We start from the raw sequence: 27112 nt of genomic DNA, 5'->3' as shown, positions 1-27112 counted from the left end.
CATGAATCCACCACGGGTGTACATGTGTTCCCCATCCTGAACCCCCCTCCCGCCTCCCTCCCTGTACTATCCCTCTGGGTCACCAGCCAGTGCACCAGCCCCAAGCATCCTATATCCTACGTCTTAATCACGTGACCTTGAATGAGTGAGTTAATATCTCTGTCTCAGTTTTTATTTGAAAATTTGGAAAAATTATGCTACCCATCTCATAGTGTCACTGAGAAAAGATAATCTGTATAGAGTATTTAGCCTGGCACCCAGGGAGTAATCAGTAGATGGTAGTTTTTAAAGTGGTGGATTCAGAGGTAGCTTAATGCTCATTATTTGGGTTGTGCTTCTATCGAGACAAGATACCTTGTTGCCTTACAAGAAGCACTCTGGTGAAGTGGTTCAGCACATACACTCTGGAGACAAACTTCAACATATGTTCAAATCCCTGTTCGGCTCCTTACTTGCTCCGTGATCTTGGGTACGTTTTTTCACCTCTCTGTGCCTCGTTTTCTTTATCTGTAAATTGGAAGTCATTATAGGAACAGCTGTTCAGAGAATAAAATAGGTGATAGGTGTAAAGTGCTCAAAATAATGCCTACTTTACTTTATTGTAAGGAAGTTAGAGTTGCATGCTAGTTGAAACTTGTGACGGGGAATGAAGCAATGTTAAGCCATAGGCCACAGAAACCTCTCGTTCAGATATTAATTATTCTGTGGCTAGATCTTTTGCCTTGCTATGTATGATTATTGATCTAAAACAAAATGCCCCAATTATTAAATATAAAATTCCCTTGACCTTGCTATGACACATGAAAATACCAGTTGCCCAAAGAAAGTATATATGCACATATCGCCTATCTATCTTGGGCAGCTCTACCAGGAATATGGTTTTCATTGATTCTCCAGATAACCTAAATCAAAACATTTCTTTATGGATATGTATAAGAGTCCATAGTGACTGAATTAAATTACACTTGTTTTATAATATAGTGTTCTGATGTGTAACAGACTATCAAAGGAACCATCTTTACAAAGAAAACTTTAGAATATTGTTAAGTTACTCACTGCATGACCTATTTAAACTGCTCAGATTCTTCGTGTAGACTGCATAATTAAATTTTAAATGGAACATGATAAAGAAATTATACTGGCGATCTCCAGAGATTTCGATACCCTATTTGGCTCTTTATAAAAGTGTAGCAAAGGCATACTTTAAAATTTAATAAAGGCCTGCCCTAATTTTTTTTTTTTCCCTTTTAGATTTTCTTTATCTGTTCAGGCATCCAAAGATGTGTTATATTATCCACAAGTGTTACCTGAAATAAACGATCAAAATAAAAATTCTTAAAAGCACATTTATCCCAATTTGAGAATTCCATTACTTGCACATGAGAGCTTTTGTGGAGCCGTTGAACTCCTTGAAGATAAAACCTACCATTTCCTGAATTTGTCACCATGGAGAATTGGGGCTTTATTCATTCTGTTTGTGGAAGCGTTCATATCTTCAGCGCTTCTAGAGCAAAGGGGTAGAAAATGGATTCCAGGGAAGATGTAATTTTGCAATTAGAACTCCTTCTTTGCTATGGATAAGTTGCCCTTCTTGAAGGAGTTGACGGAAACACACACACACACACACACACACACACAGCCTGTTGGAAGAAGGGTTAATGCAGAGGACAGGAGAATTCTAGGACTGAGCCTCCTAAGAGCTATTGGAGCCTCTTGGGCCAAGAATTCTGTTTCATCACCTTCCATTGTTCGTTTTCTTTTGTACTTAAAGGGATGCTGCCAAGATAAAACTATGTTAAATACATTTTCCTCATATTTGCCTGATACTGCTTTGTCATATAAAACATATTAGAAGAAAAGCTTCTCAGTCTTCCCTGAAGGATTTCAGATTTGCTGTCCACTGAGCTTTGACAAAACATGGAAGCGTTTCTCTTCCCGTGCAGGATTGGTTTGTTTTTTATTATACCTTCTCAAACATTTGCCTCCATCAGTGTTTGGAGTGTTCAAGCTACCAAGATCATATAAATTAACAAAACTCATTTATACATACACACTGTTAAACCTTAGAAAGCTTTCTTTTCAGATTAGGTTTTGTAAATGTTTCTATTATGTATTTCCCTTTGCCTTCTTTCTGGCAAATATACAGATTTCCTATTGGGCTCAAACCACTCAAGCATCCAATTCTGGTTTCATTTTTCAAATAAGCTATATTAAACTCACATGCCACTATATAAAACCAAACGGAGGCAGTGACACAGGCCAACAGAGAAAATAAATTCACCATTTAGCCTGACTGTTCATCCTTAACCCTCTGCCTGTCACACTTTGGGTGGGGGAGGAAGGACGGAACTTCAAGGAGAGACGCTGAGCTACATAAAGGATGCTAAAGAGGAGTTCGTATCCAGAGCAGGATTATCCAGTGAGGAAGTGGAAATTCTGCTTCACCACTACAATATGACATTTGAGACCATCTCCTGGTCAGACTCAGGCTTCCCAAGTGGTGCAGTGGTAAAGAATCCACCTGCCAGTGCAGGAGACACCGGAGACAGGGTTCAGTCCCTGGGTCAGGAAGATCCTCTGGAGGAGGAAATGGCAAAACCCACTCCAGTATTCTTGCTCTGGAAATCCCATGGACAGAGGAGCCTGGCAGGCAATAGTCCATTGGGTTGCCAAGAGTCAGACACAACTACATGACTGAGAACACACACACAGACACACACACACACACACACACACACACACACACACGGCCAATTCAGACCTATGGCACTCGGGTGAGTATCTCCAAAGGTGACACTTGGTCACCTGTAACTCATTATAATGCACCAGGTTCCCCCTGAGCTCCTTGATGCAAATTGGGCTTTCAGTGAAATAGATTTCAATGAATAGCTCACAATTTAAACATGTATGTAAGGAATAATGAAGATGCTTATGGACATAATAAACAATGAAACTTTAAGATTCATCTGTTGACATTTAACAAGATTGTTATTACTAGTTGCATCACCAAGCACCCATGTGAGCGAGGAAATTCGTGAGATCCTATGGAGGTGCAGGGTATGATGAACCCTGCTTTTAAGAACCAAACTATCTAAAAGTGGAAATCTGGTTTATAGTAGGAGAAACGATGCTCTTCACTAACTCTCCGTGCTTAGGACAAAGTCTGTCCAATGATGAGATGAAAGCATTTCTATTGAATACATTAAGTATCATTTAAATTGAGCAAGTATTTAAGTTCAGAGGAGAAAGAGAACAGTTTTCAGTAAGGTGATTAGAAAAATCTCACCATGGAGGATGTAGATCTTCTAGGAAAAGACACAGCAGCAACAAGGCAAAGAGTGAGAAATATGGAGTTCCGAAAGGGGGATTGCAGCCAGCTGGTTTCAACCAGATGTTTTGTTGAGAGAATAATGAAATATGAGTTGAGAGGTGTAGGTAGAAGTGACTTGCACTCTTTAAAGGGATGAGAGAGTTTTCGTTTTGCTTGGCTTTGTTTTCAGTGGGCCATTGGAGGCGTTTGAGTTGGATGAATATGGGATTCAAAAAGTGTGTGAGCAAGGTGACTGATGGTGTCCTACAAAATATATTATTCTGGCAAGAGCAGCACAAACCATAAACTCCAAGAGGACTAGGACTAAGTCCCATTTTGTTCATCTCTTTTATCCTCAGCACCTAGAACAGTGCCTACAGGCCACAGTAGGTGCTCATATATCTGCCAAATGAGTTAATGGTAAATGGAGATGAGGGTTTTTCCAAATAGTTCAAATGAGGATAATAAATGCATGAACTAGACTGATCTTGTAGAAAGGGAAAAAAGCAATGACTGATTACAGATAATATTGGAAAACACAAATCAATATTGCTTGCTGAAACTCAGGCAGTAGAGAAAAAGTTTCCACTTTGGGCATATCATTGGTGTCATCCACCAAACCCAGTGAGGGAGGTCTGGAGAGGGCTTGTTGGGAGATGTGAAGCTAGAAAGAGGATTGCTTTATAAGTTTCCCCGGTGGCTTTAGCGGTAAAGAACCCATCTGCCAATGCAGGAGACGTAAGAGATGCAGTCTCGATCCCTGGGTCAGGAAGATACCCTAGAATAGGAAATGACAACCCACTCCATTGTTCTTGCCTGGAGAACCCCACGGACAGAGGAGCTTGGCGGGCTACAGTCCACGGGATTGCAAAGAGTTGGACATGACCGAAGCAACTTAGCACACACACACACACACACACGCACACACACACGAATTTGAGATAAAGGCCAGATATTTTGATGAACATTTCTGGTGGAGGGTGAGGGACACTTGTGGATTTGGAACTGCAGATTTGAGCATTAAGTAATAAAGCATCTTGGGGATTGCTTGCATGAAAATTTAGTTGAAGTCATCTTGTGCACACATGGGTTTTGTGGTTCCCTGTCAGAGTGACATCCTTTGCCAAATTAAGCAAGATGCAAATTTGATACTGAGTCCATGAGGACAAATGATGTTGAAGCAGAGATAAGCGTAATACTCATGTGGTTTTTAGTTCATTCTGCCAATTTCTCAAGAGAATGAATAAAGGAAGTTCTCTAGGGTGACTTAATAGACTGTGCCCTCCCCTTAAATGCCCACCTCAAGTTGCCATCTTGGTTCTGACACTCACTGTGAGAACTTGGTACCTGGCACTCCTGGAGGGGTTGAGTTGGCGGCTGAATCCTCTATGCTGCCTGCTTCCATTTGGCCTTTCTCATCTTGGCCTGGTGCTTCTGGGCTAATTCCATCACGTCTGGAGTTTCATCTTCTCTGGGTTCATGCCTGAAGCTCTGGCAGTTGACTGTGTTCAGTTGAGAAAGTCCTATCCAAGTTCAAGTTCCAAGATGCAAGAGTCTCTTTAATACTAGGGGGAATGAAAACCCAAGTTCAATGCCACATTTTATCCATTCATTTTGTAACCCGGTTGCAGCATTGCCGAAATGTTACAAATTAAAATATTTTCTATAAAGGAGCCAGGATTCATTTAGGAAGGCTTTGGGACAACTTGAAGAATTACCGTTATGGGAAAATAGGTCATAAAAGCCACCTGGGAGCTGGTTCCCCAGATCAGCCCAGGGGTTGTTGAATCTTGTAGATTTTAAATTTTGCTTATGAATGTGTATGGCCATTCAAGCATCCTACAGAGATGCCTGTGAGGGTGAAAAAGTTGTTTCTGTTTTGAGCTCAAGTGAAGGACAATAGTACTTTAGAAAATTGGGAAATGAAACTCTGTGAAAGGAACTAAAGACAGAGTGAGATGAAGTCAGAGCAATTGTGAATTCTCAACCCCGAGAACACAAAGATTTCTTATGTATTTTCTTCTTCTCTCTTCCTGTTCCAAGCTCTCAGTGGATCCCCTCCCTTCTCTAATGTATATGTGCATTGTTGTTGACTTTTGTGAAGTAGAAAGCAGCAATAAGATCTTTAGAATGAACAAAGGTCAAGAAATGGTTCCTTTCACTCAACCAAAGACAGATTCAGTTTTCAAATAAAATTTTTTTAATAAATAGATGTTTTTCCTTAAAAAGGAAGAAATGGTTACTCTCAGTGCAGCAGTAATCAAATTTCAGCATAAAATTTGTTCAAGATCACAAAGCAATCTGCATAAGAATTGTGCAAATATTCTTATGTGAATATTCTCCCCACCACCACCACCTGGCCTGTTATTTTTCCTAAGTCCAGTGGGAGGACTTTTGAGTTAGATGGAACTTATCTTGCATCACTTCCTGGTTTTATAGATGAATAAGCTGAGTATCAGAAAGTCAGAAGCCAGTTTTAGTGACCACACTCTTTGTGCTTGCTGGACAAGTCGATATTTGCATGGTGTGGATGGAGTCTGTGTTCATTTCAGGGTCTGTTCTTGGAGTCATAGACCTGGAAACCTGTTATCTACTTTCTGAGATCTTTTTCCTCTCAGTTTTCTTCTATCTGCCTTCCCTACCTTCCCCTGGGGACAAAATCTTCATTTTCAGTATTTTCACTAAAGCTTTGTTTCAACTAAATGAAAACCAGGTATAGAGATTCGGTTGATGTTGGGTATATCATAGTGTACAGTAATGCTTCAGAGGGGACATCTGAGTCCAGTGGCTAAGACCCCGAACTCCTAATGCAAGGGGCCAGGGCTCCATCCTTGAGTTCGCATGCCACAACTAAAGATTTCACAGGCCTCAGTGAAGAGCGAAGATCCCACATGCTGCAAATAAGACCTGGCACAGCCAAATAAATATTAAAAAAAAAAAAATAGTGCTTCTCAGATTTTAATGTGCTTGTAAATTACCGGGGGATTTTTATTTAAATGCATAGTCAGATCTAGTTAGTCTGAGATGAGGCCCGAAATTCTGCATTACAAACAAGCTGATTCTGACCACCCCATGAGCAGCAAGGAACTGCAGACCCACCAGCCACATCTTGTTTGAAAAAAGTCCCCATCACTTTCCAAGTTCTGCATCCATATCTTTAGGAATACGATGCTTTTATTATCTCTTATCTCTGGTTGGCTTGTTTCCTTTTAGAGAAGATGCTACACAGTGTTCTGCAAACTGCCACTGCAGGAGTAATTTCTTTTCAAAGCCTGAGATACTATAAACCCACTGTAGCAGCCTGTGGATTGAACTATATAAAGGCAATCTTAGGTTATCGAGCCCATGTGAGTTTAGGATTCAATATCAATCAAGATTTGACTTTCAATTCTGAGTTTATGATGAGCAGCTCCCATTGAAGAAGAAACCAGAACTTTGGCTATTAGAAACTTTTTATTTTACAAATACAAAGACTTATTTATGTCAAGTAATTGAGTTCCCAGATGTTCTCATTCTGTATCAGTGACTGTAAACAGTGTCAGCCTTGGTAATATGACACAATGAATATATATGTATTCACATTCATATTCAGGAGTCAGCCTCAACACTACAGTCAATTCACAGGTTATCTTGCTCATTCCTGGAAACTGGTGTTTATTGACTGTGCAGATGATAAAATTGTCTTTGTTTTATTTATTCCATATGAGCCTGCAAAGTATTCTAGAAGAAATATTACTTCTTGCCCCTCTATTCCCATTCATCCTATCCCCTTTACTAAAGTAAACTGAGGTATCTGGATATAGCAATCTAATTTGGGATGACTCAAGAGAGATACAGAAAAAGATAGGTAACATTGAATACTCAAAATTCAATAATGAAAAATAATTACTTTAGTGAAAAGCCAGCTGTTCTTTCTTTCCTAATAGGCATGTGATGTTGATGAAAAATAGCATTCAAGTAAAGTTTACCAAGTAGGACTGGTTTGATTCAGGGTATTATATTATTCTGCAGAATAGGAAATGTTATTTAGGTTGAACAAAAAGCTGAACAGTCCAGCCAGTCCAAAAGACCCAAATACTAAAGGATTATCTTTAGAGAATGAAAAATGCTGGTGCATTATATGTAAGGCAATGCATGATAATTCTTTCAGAGAATATTCTGCCTGTGTTTTCTATGTCCTTCAAATTTCATTTGAATGAATGCTTTATGGATTTCTGTGACGCTTGGGGACATGTTAAAATACCATTGCAAACATACCAGGGAACTCAGGTTTAGATAATTCTCGATTTGAATGATTATAGCATGCTGCTGTATCCCATTTGGAAAAAAAAAAAAATAGGAGTTTTGTGACAATTTGAAGTTTCCTTTCTGTGTCTCCCACAATGGGTTTGCACAAAGAAGACCTTTGATACATAGATTGGAGTCCAAGGACATGAGGGAGTAGGGAAGGGAGGCGGGCGGGAGGCCAGCCAACAGACATGTGCTCAGGAGTCGGTTACTGCCCAGCAGAGGGGACTCAGGCGCCCTGGGCCCCCATGGAACACTGTCCACTGCAGGGCGAGCAAGCTGCTGTATGTTCCATAATACCTTGTCCTTCAGTGGTTGATGTCCCTCAGGGAGAATTCATTCACGGGCACTTCTCTCTTCCCCATGCTCAGGCCAAGCACTTCTAAGGCCAGAGAAGACACACTCTGAAAGGCAGCAATAAGAGGAATCTGTAGGCTTCTGCATAGCATCTGCAGGCAACCCTCAGGGCAAATTAAAAGCAGGCCATGAAAGTTATGACCAACCTAGATAGCATATTCAAAAGCAGAGACATTACTTTGCCAACAAAGGTCTGTCTAGTCAAGGCTATGGTTTTTCCTGTGGTCATGTGTGGATGTGAGAGTTGGACTGTGAAGAAGGCTGAGTACCGAAGAACTGATGCTTTGAACTGTGGTGTTGGAGAAGACTCTTGAGAGTCCCTTGGACTGCAAGGAGGTCCAACCAGTCTATTCTGAAGGAGATCAGCCCTGGGATTTCTCTGGAAGGAATGAGGCTAAAGCTGAAACTCCAGTACTTTGGCCACCTCATGTGAAGAGTTAACTCATTGGAAAAGACTCTGATGCTGGGAGGGATTGGAGGCAGGAGGGGAAGGGGACGACAGAGGATGAGATGGCTGGATGGCATCACTGACTCGATGGATGTGAGTCTGAGTGAACTCCTGGAGTTGATGATGTACAGGGAGGCCTGGCGTGCTGTGATTTATGGGGTCGCAAAGAGTCGGACACGACTGAGCGACTGAACTGAACTGAACTGAACTGAACAATATCTGCGTTACGGGTATGGTCACCATTGTATCCAAGCACCCGTTACAGTGCCTGGTACCCAGCAGATGCTTCTTCTTGTTGTTCAGTCGCTATAATTTGTGTCCAGCCCCATAGACTGCAACACACCAGCCTTCCCTGTTCTTCACTGTCTCTCAGAGTTTGCTCACATTCATGCCTATTGAGTTGGTGATGCCATCTAACCATGTCATCCTCTGCTGCTCTCTTCTCATTATGCCTTTAATCTTTCCCAGCATCAGGGTCTTTTCCAGTGTGTCAGCTCTTCACATCAGGTGGCCAAAGTACTGGAGCGTCAGCTTCAGTATCAGTGCTTCCATGAATATTCAGGGATGGTTTCCTTTAGGATTGACTGGTTTGATCTCCTTGCAGTCCAAGGAAGTCTCAAGAGTCTTCTCTAGTACCACAATTTGAAAGCATCAATTCTTCAGCAATCAGCCTTAAATATTTATTCAGAGAAGGAAGGCAGGGAGAGAGGAAAACACTTGACTCAAATAAAATGGGAAAAGCTGGCATTGGCTACCTGCCAGCCAACAACAGTAATAGATTGAAGATTAGAGGTAATTTTTTAAAATGATATCTCACTTCTGACTTAAGTCCTCAAGCTAACATTGAAATTTTATGCTTGCCAGATTTATTATGCATGAGGAGAGGGGACAAGAAAAGGTAGGCATGAGAGAGCAGACAGCTCTGTGTATCAACAACCTCAATTCTAAAGTCTGGCGCTTGGGGACTTGACTTTTAGCATCAATAGTTATATTATATCCACTTAATTTTTTAAAAGATTAACAGTGTTTTTATCTTTGATTATTCAGTATATATATGTTCGTCGTTATCTGTGAATCACTGAAGAGCTGCATGGATTATCCATGCCAAGTTCTAGATGAGGAATTAGGTTAAAGGACTTAACTTCTTGATTGTGGGGTGACCTGGGGAGCCTGGGTTTGAGGGAAGGCCAGCAGAGGCAAAAATGGAAAAACTGCCTTGGTTACCTGGATGTTTGCAGATGGGCAGTGACTTTGTTTACATTCTGCTAACATATTTGAGTGAAGAGTACAACAGTCAGTAAATCACACAGATATTTCAGATACATGGCCCTAGGCACAGGAATTTCTAGAAATAGCGTGTGATTACTTGCATTCATTATTCTGATGGTTTTCATTATGTAAATAGATAGTTTTCCCCTGAGAGTGTTTCTCTTTAGCCAAGCATGGACCTGAATGTGTTTATATATGTCTGTGTGGTATGTTGGGAGAAAGGCTGGAAGGAGGGACTCCTCTCCAAAGTAAGTGGAGGGTTTTGGCTTTTTTTTTTTTTCCTCTTATTTGCTGCTTTTAATCATTTGTAACTCTTGTATTATAACACTCACAATTATTCCATAATTCAGTGAATGCAAAAACCTCAGAAGGCCATATTCTCTACTAGACAACCCCCTCTGACACTGACAAGTATGCAAACTTGTGCTCTTTTGTCCCTTTTTATGAACCCTGAGTGATATTGTTCGAGATAAATCGCATTCAAGGAAAAAGGGACCCATAGGGAAGTGGCATCAAGAAGGCAGAGCTTAACAGTGTCAGCAAAGGGTTAATAAGCTAGACATACTCATTTGTTGCCAGAAACAGGAGCAGAAAACATTTGGCAATGATCCCTTCCTTTTTTCTTGGAGTGAAGGCAAAATGGGTGACAGAGACACTGGGGCCAGCGTGGACTCAGAGCACTAAAGTATCTTCCTGTGCTCAGGAGCTGGATACGTCTCCCTCCCCCGAGGTCCCGCCATGGCCCTGGAACTGGGTGGCAGGCCAGTTAGCCACGAGTGGTGTGGGAATTCAGCCCATAAACACTCTCTTCCTTCTAGCAGGACGCCTAGCTCTGCCTGACAATTTCCTCATACTGATTTATTGATTTAATTTTTGGTTGGCAGTGATGGTAGTTACAAAGTAAATTCACCCCAGAAAAAAAAGGGTATTTTGGGAATTCATTAATGCTAACTCTGCACTTGGATGCTGGATTCACTTCCCATCTGCCCAAAACAGCCAAATAAAACAAGGAAGTGACACCAAGCAAGTGACAACTAATTATCTCCTCCGTTTATTCTGCTGGGATGGTGGGAATTGAAGGGTATTGAAGGCTGTTTTCCTCTTAATTGTTAACCTTAGAAATCAAAAGTCAAGTGACCATCACCAATACCACATGTGTCATTGTGTTTGAATTCCAGCAATGTATTTCTCTATCTTCATTTTGATTTAGGAATCAGAAAAAAAAAGAAATTGTCTTGGATTCTTCGCTACTCTTAAACATGTCTTAGCGTAACACATTACCCTAAAACCTAGCAGCTTAAAGAAACAAACATTTGTTATCTCAGTTTCTCTGAGTCAGGAACCTGGGCCTGACGTAGCCAAGGGCTCACATTTCAAGCCCATGGACAGAGGAGCCTGGTGGGTTGCAGTCCATGGGGTCGCTAAGAGTCAGACACCACTGAGCGACTTCACTTTCACTTTTCACTTTCCTGCATTGGAGAAGAAAATGGCAACCCACTCCAGTGTTCTTGCCTGGAGAATCCCAGGGACGGGGAGCCTGGTGGGCTGCCGTCTATGGAGTCTCACAGAGCTGGACACGACTGAAGCGACTTAGCAGCAGCAGCAGCACATTTCAAGATTTTCTGACAAAGCTTCAGTCATGATTTTAGCTGGGGCTGCAATCTCATATGAAAACCCAACTGGGGAATGACCCATCTTCAAGCTTTCTCTCATGTGGTTGTTGGAAGAATTCAGTTCTTCGCGGGCTGTTGGACTGAGGGCTTCAGTCCCTGGCTTTCTGTTGACTGGAGTTGACTTCCATGGCAGCAAACAAGAGTGAGAATAAAATACGGCCAGCAAGATGGAAGTTGCCGTCTTTTTATAACCTAATGTCGTAAGTGACGTGCTATCACTGTTATAGTGTTTCCCTCATTGTAAATGTGTCACAAGACCCAGCCCCTGCTCAAAAGAGGTGGAGATCACTGGGGGCCACTGTAGAAGGTGCTTACACAGATACGATTCCAAATCTCAATGTGGAGAGTTGTCTTTGCTGCAGTTACATGATATGTTCTGAGACAAACTCATTATCGGTGGTAATATGGATTGATGCCTTGCAGATACAGAAGAGAGAAATCATAGGGCCAAGAAAAATGTGATGGTTATCTACTTGGTAATTGAAATTTGTCCCACTATGGCTAAGAAGAAACCAGAGTTCAAGCCAAGAGGATGTTCTGTGAGGGCTGAAGGACAAGTTGTTTGAGCTCTGATAGCAGAAGGACCTGTGGATCCGAGACCTAGAGAGAGGGTGGGAGGAGGACTGTGACTGTCACTTCGTACTAGAACAAGCAGATTGTGTTAGGAAACAAGAGTCCCTCCTCTAGGACTGCATGTGGAAAGATCAGGATGCTCTAGAAGGACTTTGGAGACCTGGGAAAAACACTGTTCTCAAAACACTAATTCTGTCACCTGTGCAGGGTGGCTCCTGGCTGGATTCACTCTGCAGCCTGACCGCCTGATGGTGGGCTGGCCGTGGTCCAAAGGGTGGTGCTCCATCCATATGGAACCTGGGCTCTGCTCACCGTAGAATGCCATAGTCAGCATGCCTTTGGCACCCACTGAACTGGATGTCAGGAGTCCCTGTTCCAGTGCTGGATCTAGGTCGGTGTTCTTGGATCTATGGAAGTGTTACTAGATCTAAGTGTGTGTCTTTGAGTCTTTTTAGTCACTTTGCCTCCTTGGGTTTAGGAAGCTGATCTATGGAATGAAGTAGAGATTTGCCTCTCCCCCCACCTACAATGCCTTAAAGGGATTGCCAGAGACCCGTGAGCAGCTCCATCCAGTCCCACGTGTAGACACTTCCATGCACATAGCATGTCCTCTGTCTGTAGTATTCAATACCACTGACCACCTCCTTCTCCTCCAAGCACTTCTTCCATTGTGTCGATATCATTTTGGAAGTCATTACCAAACAGCTTATCTTTGAAATGTGAGGGTATATTTGACCCAGGGGAGGCATTTTGCATGCAGAGAGTGGAGGGCTAGACTAGCACCTCAGTAATTGCAGGCACCAGGGAACAGGAGAAGAAGGTGTTTCCAGCAGATACACCTAAGGGGTAAAAAGGTTGAGATTGGAGTGGTTTTAGCAGTGAGTTGGAAGGGGGCAAATCCAGAAGATTCATTCAAGAAGCTCAGCTTCGAAAGGGATCACAGAGAGGTGCTGGGAGCTGGTGGGAAGTAATGAACTTGAGGTGGCTTGTTTCTTAGAGAGAAGAGACATACATGTTTAAATGCATAGAAGGCATCAGTAGAGAGGATGAGGATGGGGGTGCAGTTTCTGGGGAGGCAAGAGGGGTTAGCCTAAAAGAAGATGGCCAACGCCTCCATTTAAATAGGATGGAAGGGAAAAGGGCTGTCCTGGTCGCTGAGACGGTACAGAATCTGCCTGCCATGCAGGAGGCCTGGGTTCAATCGCTGGGTTGGGAAGATCCCCTGGAGAAGGGTCTGGATACCCACTCCAATATTCTTGCCTGGAGAAGTCCATGGACAGAGGAAGAAAGAAAGGCGTGTGTGGCCTTAGATCAACCTGTGGGACTGGCAGCTTCAACGGGTCTCCTAGACATTCAACCCAAGAGCAGACAGGAGCAGCAGGGGTGTGGCCAATGGCCCAGGAGCAGGGGTGGCTGTTACTGAGCCTGACGTGGGGTAGGAAGAGCAAGACTGGAGGGCAGTGGAGGTGTCTGACAGCATCTCCCCCCCTCCAACCCTGCCACCTGCACTTACACAGAGGGAGGAGGAGTTGTTTGCAGGGCAGGGAGTTCCTCGGGTAGCCAGGAGGGAGCCTGGCAAGCTGTCAAGTCAGGGAAGGCTTCCCGGAGGAGGTATGACTAGGGGGCCTGTATCTTGGAGGATGGTCAGGACTCAGGTGTTCCGGGGAAGGAGGAAAGCAGGTAACCACGTGTGCTAAGAACCTGCTCCCTGTATGATGCCGGCACCTGTCACCCGCTTTCCTGCTGCCTTTTGTCAGAGAAGGGAAAAGACCTGCCCGACGTCCTTGGGCTGCTAGGTGAGCAGCCGGGCCCTGACCTCAGGCTGTGTGTGTCTCCAGTGTATACCGCACTGCATCCTGAGGGCTGTGTGCCCAAGTCAAGAGCGTGGCTGCGCTGGGCAGAGCAGCTTTGACACCAGAGAATCTAGGGCCAGCGTGGGCCAGCAACACCGTGAACCTGGGTGAGCCTGATCAGAGCGGGCGGCTGGGCGAATCTGAGTGGCAAATGGTGTTGGTGGCGCTCCACCCCACGGGGACATCCGTGGGTGCCACACACCTGACCGGGAGGAGGCCACGCAAGGACCTGTCAGCAGCTGCTCCGGGACGTGAGTCTGGCAAGGTGGCAGTTAACTGCTGACAAATTTCTGACAGGGCCGCGACAGTATGTTAATGTGCATTCTCCAACAATATGTTTCCAGCACTGCTTTTTTTCCCCCTGCTGGTTTGATTGAGAAAATCACAGCCACCGAAAGTGCAAGATTTATCCAGAGAGCGTAGCAGGGGTTGGGGATGTGAGCGGGTGTGGGGCGGGGGGCGCCCCTTGGGAGGAATTTACCTTTTGAAACCAGAGGGGGAACAGGTGCTCTGGAAATGGCTCGTAACTGCGTGAGGGCGGGGACCGCGCTCCTGGAGGGGAAGGTTACTCAGATTAACGACATTCCGCGGAAAATGATGGCATCCTGGCTCTGTCACTAAAACAGGTGGCTGTCATTATGGCCGTGCGCTCCTAATGGGAAGATAATACGGGGGGAGAGAGGTTTATATCGGCCCCAGAAAGATGAAATTGCACATGAAGGAGGAAACAAGGCATAAAGAGGGCCGCCTGGGGGAATTTCTCGCCCCACAGGACAGCACGTGATTCTCATTAATGGTGCAGCGTTCCCATCACTCTATCCAGAGGGTTATGTTACCTACATCGCTTTCATTTTGGGGGGCTTATTCAAATTTCATTTGGGAAAGATTTTTTTTCCTTCTCTGTATGTTTCTCTTCCATTTAAGAGAGTGAGTATAAAAATGTACTGTGTGCGTGCTCAGTCGTGTCTGACTCTTTGCAACCCCGTGGATTGTAGCCCACCAGGCTTCTCTGTCTGTGGGATCTTTCAGGCAAGAATACTGGAGTGAGTTGCCTGGATCTTCCAGACCCTGGGATCAACCCACGTCTTTTGAGTCTCCTGCATTGCAGGTGGATCCTTTACCACTGCGCTGCCTGTGCTGTGCTGTGCTTAGTTGCTCAGTCCGTATCCGACTCTTTGCAATTCCATGGACTGTAGCCCGACAGGCTTCTCTGTCCATGGGGACTCTCCAGGCAAGAATAGTAGAGTTCTTGCCATGCTGTCTTCCAGGGGCTCTTCCCAACCCAGGGAACAAACCCAGGTCTCCCACATTGCAGGCAGATTCTTTACTGTCTGAGCCACCAGGGAAGACCAAGAATACTGGAGTGGGTAGCCTATCCCTTCTCCAGGGGATCTTCCCAACCCCGGAATCGAACCGGAGTCTCCCACATTGCGGTGGATTCTTTACCAGCTGAGCTACTTGGGAAGCCCATAAAAATGTACTGTATATGACGAAATGTACCCCCTTCCTTTTCCTACCAATCATGGTGGCTGCCCAGTAGATGATGGGAAATCCATGCTGCTGCCCCGTCACTTCAGTCATGTCCGACTCTGTGCGACCCCATAGACGGCAGCCCACCAGTCTCCTCTGTAGTGGGCTACAAATAATGATGAGGCCATACAGGGGTGCTGTGCGAGGTAATTGACGTGCCTATGTGCTCTGTTTTTTTCTTAAAATGATGAAGTTTTTTTGTTTTTTTTAAAAGATGAAGTCTAAATGTTGTCAATTTCATATAATGGCACCATTTAAACTTATTTGGTGCTAATTATTTCCCGGCACTGTTTTTAAGCATCTTATAAATATTCACTGTTTCCATATTCACAATAACACTTTTAAGGAGCATCAATATCTTTGGAGGTTAAGCGTGAAGAGGGTGAGGGACTCATCCAAGGTCATACAATCACGAAGTGGTGAAGTTGGGGTTCCCGCAGCAGCAGACTCCTGAACACTGCTATCCACTGGCTGCCCTGCACACATTTTGCTCATTTTCAGTTTCATGGGCCTTTAAATTACTTGTCCCCTCTTTCTAGGGGAGAATACATTTTGAAATCTCAGCATGTTAGACATCACTGCATTGACGGTGGGTGGATATCAGAATGGCACTTGAACTTGAGCAGACAGTGGTGTTTTCCATTTCACAAGGTGTCTTTGAAACGTGCAGTATGGGTCCCTGTCAGACCTTCAGAACCCTGCCCTGCTTGCTGTGTGCACAGTTGGGGGAGGTAAGGTACTCCCTCCTTGAAATCTACTAGAAGTGCGCACTTACTCTCTCAAGCACAGAAGATCAGCACAAAGTTTCAGATATGCATACAATCTTATGTGTGGTTTAAAACCCTACTTGGGATGCTCAGTTGGAAGGGTCTTTCTTTGGCCACACTGAGCATAATTTTTCCTGAAGATTTAGAACTGATGGAGCACAAGTGGGAGGCAGAGTAATTTACCCTATTCCCCCCGCTCCCTGTTCACCATTAGACACAAGACATGAACAGCTCTTTCGCCTTACAAGGCTTAGCCAGATTGCCAAGCAATTACCGTGATTTATGAGGGCAGGAGTAGAAGGAAGCAGCAAACGTAATTGTTAAGTGAGGATGGTCAGATTACCACGCCTGTAATTTGTAGCTTATTTCATGCCGCATGGCGTACCTAAGCAGCATATAGAAGAGGGGAATGGTATCTTACTACTTTTGTGTCCCCGGTGCCTAAAACAGTGGCTGGCTTTCAATGTTTGTGGAGCACCTAGCATTCAGAAGACTCCCTGCTAGATACCTGGAGTCATTCAAGAGGGCCTTTGGCTTTCTGCTTTCAGGGTCATAAATAATACATAGTTTATGCTTGCTTGGTCATGTCTGATTCTTTGCAACCCCATGGACTGTAGCCTACCAGGCACCTCTGTCCATGGCATTCTCCAGGCAAGGGATTGAACCCTCGTCTCTTGCATCTCCTGCTTGGCAGGTGGATTCTTTACCACTACACCACCTGGGAAGCCCCATAAGTAATATAATGGGACAAATATAAACATCTGTTGCACAGATGCGTACATGAAAATTGGCATTTAGAGGAGAGAGAAAATGCTTGGGGAAATAGGAAAATCTTTGTGAAGAGGGTATTGAAAAAAAGCTGACAGAGGCTAGGTGGACTCTTAAGGGATGAGGAAGATCTGGTAGGAAGTTCACAAGAGTGTTAGGCATGTACAGGTTATAAAGGAAATAATAAAGCTGAGATGGGTGTTGACATACGGTGAGGAGTGTGACTGCCAAGCTGGGGCATTTGTGTATGGTAGGCCAGGCAGTGAAGGACAGTGGAAGATTTTGAAGCAAAGCTCACAGTTCGCCTTTGGAAGGGTTGAGCTCCAAGGGTCTGTCGTGAAGGGTGAACCAGGAGCAGAGAGAGCTGCTGGGAGGATATGAGAGTTATCCAGAGGAAGGGAAGCCAGACCAAGATGGCACCAGTGGACTGGAGAGAAGAGCTGTCTCTCAGGTGTAACTTAGAAGAGTTAGAGTTGTTTGGAGGGGAACTAAAACCAAGGGAAGTTTGAGTTACAACTAAAAATTCTGAACCGGGGGATCTGGGGGTCAGGAGGAAAAGCGAGTGTAGGAGAGAAGATGCCCAGTTGGGTTTCCTGTGGTGGGACATGGAGGATCGTAAACTGTATGCTTGGCAGTTGGAGATGTGTAGGTGGGAGTGGCTGAGCCCAGGAGCATCTCCATGGAAGTGACGGTGGAAGAGGTGATGATGAACCAGAACCCTGAGGGAAAACGAGTAACGTGAGGTACCCCAGGATGGCTCAGACACATTCAGGTCAACGAGAAGATCCGTCATTCGTGTTTCACGAGCACAAAGTGGCCAAGAGTGGAAACTCGTATTTCCCCATAGGTGACCAGGATCGGGATTCCCAGGTGGCTCAGTGGTAAAGAACCCCCTTGCAAATGCAGAAGACGAAGGTTTGATCCCTGGATGGGAAGATCCCCTGGAGAAAGAAATGGCAACACGTTCCAGTTTGCCTGGGAAATCCCATGGACAGAGGAGTCTGGCGAGCTACAGTCCGTGGGGTGGCAGAGTCAGACACGACTGAGCGTGCACTGAGCTGAACTGAGCTGACCAGAGTCCACCCCCCACCCTCTCCAGTTCCTGCTGCCTGGGGCGCACGTCCAGGCAGACTTCAGAATGACTTCTCTCGGGACAGTGGTACCAGCCCATCCCCACTGCCTAGTGATAGTAGACTCGGTTGTTTGGAAGTCAGCAGTCCTCTAGCTGTTTTCCCTTCTTCCAGCCTGGAACCTTTTAGCCTCCATCCAACATGTCAGTGAGAATGATGTTTCTAGTATGAAATTCAGATCCTGCCCCTCCTCCCCTAAGACTCTCCATGCTAATAGCTACAGACGTTCTAAGCAGGGCTTGAGATAGCCCTCTGCCAGGAATCTCTGCCTTGATACAACTCCTTCTTTGGGGGTCTTCTAGCCCCTGGACTCCCTCCCACTTCTCAGAACAGGATTCTGTATGTGATACAAAGGGCCCTTTGCTTTAAGTTCTGGCCTTGGAGTATCTGGTCCACGAACTTCCCATGTCTCTGTTCCCAGTCTCCCCAGTGATTCAGGGAAGAAATGGAGCTGTCCGTTCATGTGTCCATCCGTGGGACTGCCTCGGGCCCTAGGTCAGGTTGCTGAACAAGTTAGCAATCGTCTTGGACAACCCTCACTGAGCCCTCAGACTTAGATTAGTTCCCCATGGTTGGTGGGGCAGGCCGTGTTCAGGGCAGAAGTAGCTTTCTGATCCATGATCCCTTTGTGAGTATAGGCTGTGTCCTGCATCCTTCACGAAGGGAAACAAAGTTGACACACATCAAAGGCAGCATAAAGCATACCCACCACAGGGTAGTTCAGTGCCTGATTAAGGAACCATTATTCATGCTCCGTGAAAGTCCTTCTACACATAATGTTTTATCAGAGACAGTATACCTCCTAACAGTTCATTTTCCCAGCTACCTTCTTCATTAGATGCGGACAATTGATGGGACATGGAATCCGTAGTGGCCTCCTCTCAGACTGAAGACATTCACATGAAGAAACCGCTTCTCTTTTCCTTATTCTTCTCCACCCTCCCCACCCCTTCACACGTCACAGAAGACCCCTGACTGCACAGCTGAGTGCCCAGTGAAGGTGCTAGCTCTCTTGGCTGCCAGCCTGTACCAGGCTGTAGGTGAAGACCCAGGGGATACACATGGGAAATTAACCAGAAGCCAGTGGGTATCCTTAGTCACCTCTGAACTTGCCTTGAAGATGCAGGGTCTGCTTCTGGAGAGAGCAAAGGGGGAGCAAGTCCTTATGAACACTCACACAGACACACAGGAGTTGGAACTGGTATCTATCCAGAGAGTAAGAGGGGGAAAGGGGACAGCTTGGAGGAGGAGAAGGAAATCTGGGCTGCAATATTTGGCCTGTGCTATCTGGGCAGCATGCCTGTGTCCCCTGAATTTGCCATGCTGAAATCCCGACCCCCAGAGGTGACGGTGTTGGAGGGGAGGGGAGAGTGCTCGGGAGCTGCTTGGTTGTGAAGGTGCCGATCTGAGGCACACAGACACTCTGACCATAGGGCATAGGACAAATACTTTTCAGCCTGATTTTCTTCTCCTCTCCCAAGCTGTGCCCTTTCCCCTTCTGAAAACAGAGGGACAGGGTGCTGGTTCTGAGCCAGCAGGAGGTCCTTCATGAGAACAGGACTGCTGGCACCTTTGCCTTGGACTTCCGGCTCCAGAACACTGAGATATAAGTTTCTGTTGCTTGAAAACCACCCTGACTGTGGATTTCTGTTACAGCAGCCCAAGAAGACTGAGGCTAAGTATGAGACAACCCTACTCCAGCATTTGAGGGTGCCCAAGCTGTTCCCTCCATCTAGGAGCCTGCCCTGTAGCCTGCCCCATCCAGCCTGCTCCAACTTCAGCTCCTCCCATATTCTCTCTCTCTCTCCTTCAAGCTCTGCCCCCCTCCCAAAGCCCCTGCATCTTCTGGAAAAGGCTGTCAGTCCCCCAGCCCTGCCTGTGTCCCCAGGGGGCTGTAACTCCCCGGGGTCTCTCCCCAGCCTCATTGCACTGTGTGGATGGTGGTGGTGGGGGCGCTGGGGGACAAAGTAGAGGACTGTATGATGTGGGTGAGGGGATGGCAGGGGGATCTTCTCTCGGAGTTGCAGACTGTTTATTATGTTTTTAAAGTCCCATCTAGAAATTCAGACTCAGTTCATGCTACAAGGATCCATTTCTGGCTGAAAACCCTTGCTTAGCCTAAGGAAGAGAGTCCCCTTCTTCAGATTGACCCATCTTTGACATTTTTTAGTGCCCAAAGAGCATCCGTCTCCTCTCTGAGCCTGGCTTGCTTGAGGGTCTTCTCTGATTGCCTCCCTCCCTTCCTCCCATGGCCACAGGAGGGGTTGGGGCAGGGCCCGGGGCGGGTCTCTGGCCACATTTGTGCCCGTCACTGATGTGCAGACTGTGTGCTTCTGCCCGCCTCGTGTGTCCTCAAGCAGGGTGGGAAGCTGGAGCTGGCAAGGGCCGTGATCTGAACATAACTAGGGCACACAGAGGAAAGAGGTCACGGGGAGAATGGTGACCTTAGCCCTGTAGGATCAGCTGTTCTGACTGGAATCTCCACAGACACTGGATCTGAGCCAATGGAGTGAGTGTCTTAAACTCAGCAGGATTTCAGATGGCAGCCTGGCCAAAGGGTCAAAGGAACCAGGCAGTGTTCCTTAAACAGTAGCCTCCACAAGTGGGCATGGGATGGTCCTTAATATTCTCATCTTTTTTGGTGGGGAGGAGTAGATGTATGATTCCTTTAATAATAGGATGCTACCAGGGGCTTCCTGCTTGGGGAAGAATGGAAGGATTGCAGGGGTCTCAGAAGAGAGATGTGAAGAATGACCACTTCTACATATGAATTTCCACTGCTGCCACCCTGTTTTGGAAATTGGAGACCATTTACTTATTTATCATCTTTGCATGTAAAATTGTAATTCTCGCGATTATGTTGCCTCAGGGCATGAGTACAGAACATAAAATTCCGTTAAAGTCTACAAGGCAGAACAGCAGCAGCTATCAGCACGTATTAAAATCTCTACTGTTCAATGCTTCTTAGGAAGGTAGGTCACACATCCAGGCCTGGGCTACACTAAAGCGGAATTTCCATAAGAAGTACTTTGAAGATCATATCTGAGAACAGGTGGGTTGTAGCTTGGTGGGATGTGTTCGTTGCAGCGGTTACTTTTGCGATGGTGTCATGGTAACTTGAGAACATCACTGTGTCTGGTTGGCGAGCCTGTGTTTCCTGATCTACTATTTAGCGAGACACTTGGAGTCTAGGAAAGCCAGTTACCAAAGCCACCAGAATGAGCTGACTGGGAACTCATCTTTAGTACTATTTTTCTTTCCTGTAGTTCCAAATACTCAAGCCCTGACATTACTAAGTTTCTGTTCAATGAACAGCTACCACTTAAAGAGAAGAGTGATTGGGTGGGTGAACATGGCTCCATGTGTTCATTCCTCCGAGGACACTAGCTTTGAAGGATGAAGACTGCATCCCCTGACCCCCAACCCCCGGCCATCCACTCTTCCTCCCTTCCTGGGACAGTGGGGCTGAAGGCACCCTATGGCTGGTGGGACAACTCCAGAAGCCCAAAGTGCAGAAGACCAAGGGGGAGCCCGTCATTGGCAGACTGTTCAGTGTTTCAGTTCAGCTAGTATTCCCTGCTTAACGCCAGTCCTTTCATTTTATCCCTTGAACAAAGAGGAAAGAAGGCAGCTCTTACTTTTCCATTTAAATCACATGCTAGTCACCTAAGGGGGCTTCCCTGGTGGCTCAGACAGTATAGAATCTGCCTGCAACGCGGGAGACCCTGGTTCAATCCAGGGTCAGGAAGATCCCCTGGAGCAGGGAATGGTGACCCACTCCAGTATTCTTGCCTGGAGAATCCTATGGACAGAGGAGCCTGGTGGGCTACAGTCCATGGGGTTGCAAAGAGTCGGACACGACTAAGTAACTTTCCCTCACTCACTAGTCACCAAATGTGGGGTAGAGATGAAGAGGTCATCTCCCATTCTGTCACCTGTCCCTCAAACCCCGTACCTCGCCCCTTTGACGCAGCAGCCCAGATGTAAAGCCATGGCTTAGCCAAGAGACGAGCCCCAGAGGGGAAGGGCATTCTGCACACACAGGTGTCTGGGGCCAGTCTCCAGTGCCCAGGGCTTCTTCCAATGACGGACTCCCCCTTGGTCTTCTGTGCTTGGGACTTCTGGGGCTGTCCCACTGGCCACAGGGCCCCTTCAGCCCCACTGTCCAAGGACAGGAGGGTGAGTGGATGACAAACAGAGCCAGTGGCCCCAAGCCAGAGAGGGAAGCATGGCTGCCCTCAGCCTTAGGAGTGGGGGCCCCAGGGCTGCTCTACGCAGCCACGCAGAGTGTCTTTGGACATTTTCAAATGTCAGGAAATAGCAACGGGGAATTACTCTGCCAGAATTACTGTCTTGGTTGTACGTTCTAAGGGAAGAGCCGTGTCATAACACACTCTTAATCCTTAGCCGCTGAAGTTCTGCAGCTATTGTGTACTTTTCTTATCACAGCTGGGTACTCTGGACCAGCTCGGAAAAGAGCCAAATCTCCATCCTTTTGAAAACTTGGCTGTTGGACCATGCCCACTGTGGGGAAGGGAGATTTCCTCTACCCTTCTTGGTTCTTCTAGCTGTCTGACATGAGACAAATTAACACAGAAAGTCAAACAAAAGTTTAATAACATGTGTATGTGGGAGAGACCCAGGGAAACTGAGTCACTCTCCAGAATGGCTGACACCCTCGCCTTCAACACCATCTTCGGCTGAAAACAAAAGAGGATGTTGGGGGTGGGGCTTGGGACTTCAGAGGGGAGGAAGGCTGTTCACATGATGTTGGAAAAGCAGTTGTTAGATAAACAAGTGTTTGCTGGGCCACGTGGAGACAATGGGACATAGAAAGGAATTCTAACAAGCAGAATCACTCCCCGTATACATACCTAGTTCATACTCTAATAATTTATGTTGCTCACTCCCTTGCTGGACCAAGTCCTCCATCTACATTATTTTTTATTATTATTTTTTTAAATTTTTTGCTGCATGGGGTCTTCATTGCTGTGTGGGCTTTCTCTGCTTGCAGTGCACGAGCTTCTCATTGCTGTAGCTTCTCTTTTTGCAGAGAACAGGCTCTGCAGATACTCGGGCTTCGGTAGTTGCAGTACATGGACTCAGGAGTTACCGCTCCCAGGCTCTGGAGCACAGGCTCAGTGGTTGTGGTACACGGGCTTAGTTGCACCTCAGTGTTTGGGATCCTCCCAGATCAGTGATCGAACCCATGTCCCCTGCATTAGCAAGCAGATTCTTACCCACTGTACCACCAGGGAGGTCCCTTACATTATTTTAGGGGGTTGTGGGGATGGTCACAGGTTCTTGCTGAGTCTTTTGAGCCTTTATTATTTTCACATGCTTAAGAGACGTTTGAGGGTGTAAGTTTTGCTTCTGTTTCAGGGGCTTCCCTGATAACTCAGTTAGCAAAGAATCCACCTGCAATGCAGGAGACCCCAGTTTGATTCCTGGGTTGGGAAGATCCCCTGGAGAAGGGAGTGGCTACCCACTCCAGTATTCTGGCCTGGAGAATTCCATGGACTGTATAGTCCATGGGGTTGCAAAGAGTCAGACACGACTGAGCAACTTTCACTGTGCTCACTTCACTCTGTAAATCCGCCGACTCAAAAAAAGAGCTATCATTGCACATGGCTTCACAGAAAAGGCAGGTATTAATAGGGAAGAAAGACAGTGAGGGAAGAAAAAAAAAAAAAATAGGAGTTAGACTTTGGGGAGAAAGTGGCAGGACTTGAAACCCTGGGAAGAGGCCTTGACAGTGGAGCCCCAGAGTCTCTCCATCTTGTTCCTTTTTCTATGTAAATATTTGAACACTTATCTCTATCTAGCTACCTCTCTTTATAAAGAATTAATGAGTATGAGATGGTGCAGAAAAAGGATTGCAGTTATTTAAGTGGCTACTTTAAAGTTAGTTTTAATCAGACATTTGTATCATGTAATTATGGCCCATGGCTTTATGGGAGAAAACTATAGTTTAAGAAATTAAGCCAAGATAGTGTGGAGAAGGAATGCTCTATGATGCTGGTCCCCCATTTGGTCCACATGTAATTAAGTTTGCTCATTCTTCCTGTAATCAGGCGTCCAGAGTGATCCCTACATTTTTAAAGGGCTCAGGTTCAGTGGTCGTAAAAGATGATGCTGGAGAAAAACAGATGGGTGAGTGGGTTCAGATTGCCTACATAATAGAAAAACAGTAATAAAAATGCCATCACCTCCATATTGTGGGAAGACAAATGCAGTGCTCATCACGGATGACTGGTTAGGCTCATTCTGTCCTCCAGCCATAATCAATTGTACATCATTAACAAGACACAAAATCTTTACTAATTAGCTTTTATGATTATACTGTTATTGCATGGAGGCATTTAAAGCATTGGCGATAAAGGAGATTCGATGCCCACAAAAGAAGAATCCTCTGAAAGGGGGGAAATTTCGGCCCCACCGCTCGAGTCATCATCGGAGATTTTCACTCACTGTTACCATCTGTAATTTTTAACTCAATTCACTGTGAAGATTAATATTTTTAGTAAGTGAGTGACAACTGTTGAAAAGAGGGAGAAGAATATTGAATATGCTTTCACACCAGAAAAACTGGGAGAAAGTCAAGCTGCTGAAGTTATCGAACAAGAATAATTGTTCATTTTCTCTTTGATTGAAATCTTCAAGTCTATTTATTTTTCTTGCCCTACATATCATGTCTTATAAATTGTTCTTCTCTCAGTGTAAGAAATAAAGTTCAGCCAATTAAAAAAGAGTTAGATCCATACCTTACACCAGGATATATTTCAAAGGGATCCAAGATTTAAATGCAAAATATGAAACAATAAATGTATCAGAAGAAATCATGGGAGAATTCTTTGATAACATCATAGCAGGGAAGCCTTTTTAAAAACCATGATACAAAATCCAAAAGCTATGAAAGAAATATTAGATAAATTCAACTCCAAAAAAAAAAAAAAAATTCTGCATGGCAAACTTACAAAAACGGACCAAAACAGCAATAAACCAAGTCAAAAAATAAATGACAAGCTAGGAAAAAAAAAATATTTGCATTTCATATCACAGACTGAGGCCTGCTATCTCAAATATGTAAAGAGCTGCTATAAATCAAAATGACAAAGTCCAGCAAACCAATGGAGAAATAGGCAAGGATGTGAATAATCATTTCCCAGAATAGAGTATTCACATTTTCCTAAAACATATGAAAATATGCCCAGCTCCACTCAAAAGGTAAATGCCAATTAAACTACAATGAGATAGCAGTTTTTGATGATCAGACCAGCAAGATCAGAAAGTTGTATAAGAGGTTTTGTTGATGAGAGCGTGAGAAGTAGGGTCTTTCCCGTTGCTGATTGGAGTAGAAATTGGTACAGATTCTGGGGAGAACAGTTTGGCAACGTCAAACAAAACGACAAATGTACAAACCTTCCAATCCAGCAATTCCACTCCTAGGAATTTATCCTACAGATACGTTTATGTGAAGAGATTTATTTAAAAGTTACCCGTTCCTGCATTGTTTGTAAAAGAAAATGCAAGAAAACCACCTAAATGCCCCTCAGTGGGAAACAAGTTAAATTACGAGACAACAATCCAGCGGAACACTTATGTTTCTGTGGAATAAAAATACGGATGTTCTTTATGCACTAATTTAGGAAAATCCCCAGGTTATATTAATTTTTTTTAAGGCAGCAATATGTAGCACAGAGTAGATAAATATGTTTTGTTCAAAAGGGAAAAAACAGGCAGATGCATTCATTGTTTTAAAAAGATAAATCATCATCTTTGGTTCTTAGACAATTAACTGCTCTTCCAAAGGCTCCAGATATTCAGCACTTGTCCCCTTTCTATTATCTTTCCTTCTGGTTTGAGCAATCTCTGTAAGGATAACTCTGTATTTTTTAAAGCATCATTTACTGATTGCTTTCTAGAGCTTCCACAGATCTCTCTTTAAACCTCAGAACAACATTTTCAGAAAGATGGGGATGTGTCTGTTTTATGGATGAGATAACTGAGACTCAGAGATGGCAAGGAACTCACTCAAGGCCACGTGGCTAGGAAGTTGCAAGTGAAGTGAAAGTCACTCAGTCGTGTCCGACTCTTTGTGACTATATAGTCCATGGAATTCTCTAGGCCAGAATACTGGCGTGGGTAGCCGTTCCCTTCTCCAGGGGTGCCTTCCCAACCCAGGGATCGAACCCAGGTCTCCTGCATTGCGGGCAGATTCTTTACCAGCTGAGCCACAAGGGAAGCTCGAGAAGTTGCAAAGCCAGGCCCGAGTCTGCCTGGGCCTACAGCTTGTATGCTTCTTGCTCAGCCAGGTTGAGCAAGCATTCCTCACCTTTCTCATTTCACGTGAACTGATGAAATTCTAGCTGAGCATGAGGGTGGCCCATGGACTTTGCAGCTTCCTAGGCCCTATCCTAGGGCTTCCCTAGTAGCTCAGTTGGTAAAGAATCTACTTGTAAAGCAGGAGACCCGGGTTCAATCCCTGGGTTGGGAAGATGCCCTGGAGAAGGAAATGGCACCCCACTCCAATACTCTTGCCTGGAGAATCCCATGGACAGAGGAGCCTTGTGGGCTGCAGTCCATGGGGTCAAAAGAGTCGGGCACAACTAAGCAATAACACACACATCCTAAATCTAGGATCCTAAATTCAGGCTCCATCCTAAATCTATTGATCCAACTCACTGGAATAGAACCTTTACACGAGGGCTCTTCAAAGCTCCTTGGAGGAGCCTGATAAACATGGAGCTTCAGAAGCACTGCCACTCAGTAATAAGTAAGACTAGCTGCACCCACCCACATTCACTTGTTCTATCGTCAGACAACCACGTGAAGTAGGTACTGTCAGTGTGCCCGTTTCACAGATACGGACACACAGGCTTCGAGCGAGAAGTGAAATAATCTGCCCCTGCCACAGGGCTAATGATGGGGTGGGAGCTGAGGTTTAAGGCCGGATAGACTGGCTCCTGGACTCTGATCCATCGGGCTACATTCTCAGCTACATACAGTGCTCGTATGGAGTGATTAGCCATCATAAGGTAAGACACCAGGATATTGTTCTGGGGCCATGATGGTGGATGCGTGGACTCAGTTGAAAGGGAATATGGGGCTTCCTTCTGTTACTCATCAGGAAACTGAAACTCAGAG

General features: G+C 45.2%; 1 protein-coding gene and 1 long non-coding RNA gene across 3 annotated transcripts in view; one reads left to right on the top strand and one right to left on the bottom strand.

Moving 5' to 3' along the window:
- CELF2 (CUGBP Elav-like family member 2) overlaps positions 1-27112 on the top strand; it is a 663065-nt gene that overhangs the window by 246585 nt on the left and 389368 nt on the right. The window lies entirely within an intron of this gene.
- LOC133258963 (uncharacterized) lies at positions 147-1620 on the bottom strand. The gene is made up of 2 exons (XR_009740213.1): positions 1427-1620; positions 147-507 (listed from the first exon to the last, which is right to left on the bottom strand). It is a non-coding gene; the product is annotated as an uncharacterized LOC133258963 (long non-coding RNA).

This window comes from Bos javanicus, chromosome 13 (assembly GCF_032452875.1).
Source record: "Bos javanicus breed banteng chromosome 13, ARS-OSU_banteng_1.0, whole genome shotgun sequence".
In the NCBI taxonomy this organism is placed as follows: domain Eukaryota; kingdom Metazoa; phylum Chordata; class Mammalia; order Artiodactyla; family Bovidae; genus Bos; species Bos javanicus.
The sequence above is the reverse complement of the archived record's forward strand: the minus strand, read 5'-3'. Positions and strand labels throughout refer to the sequence as shown.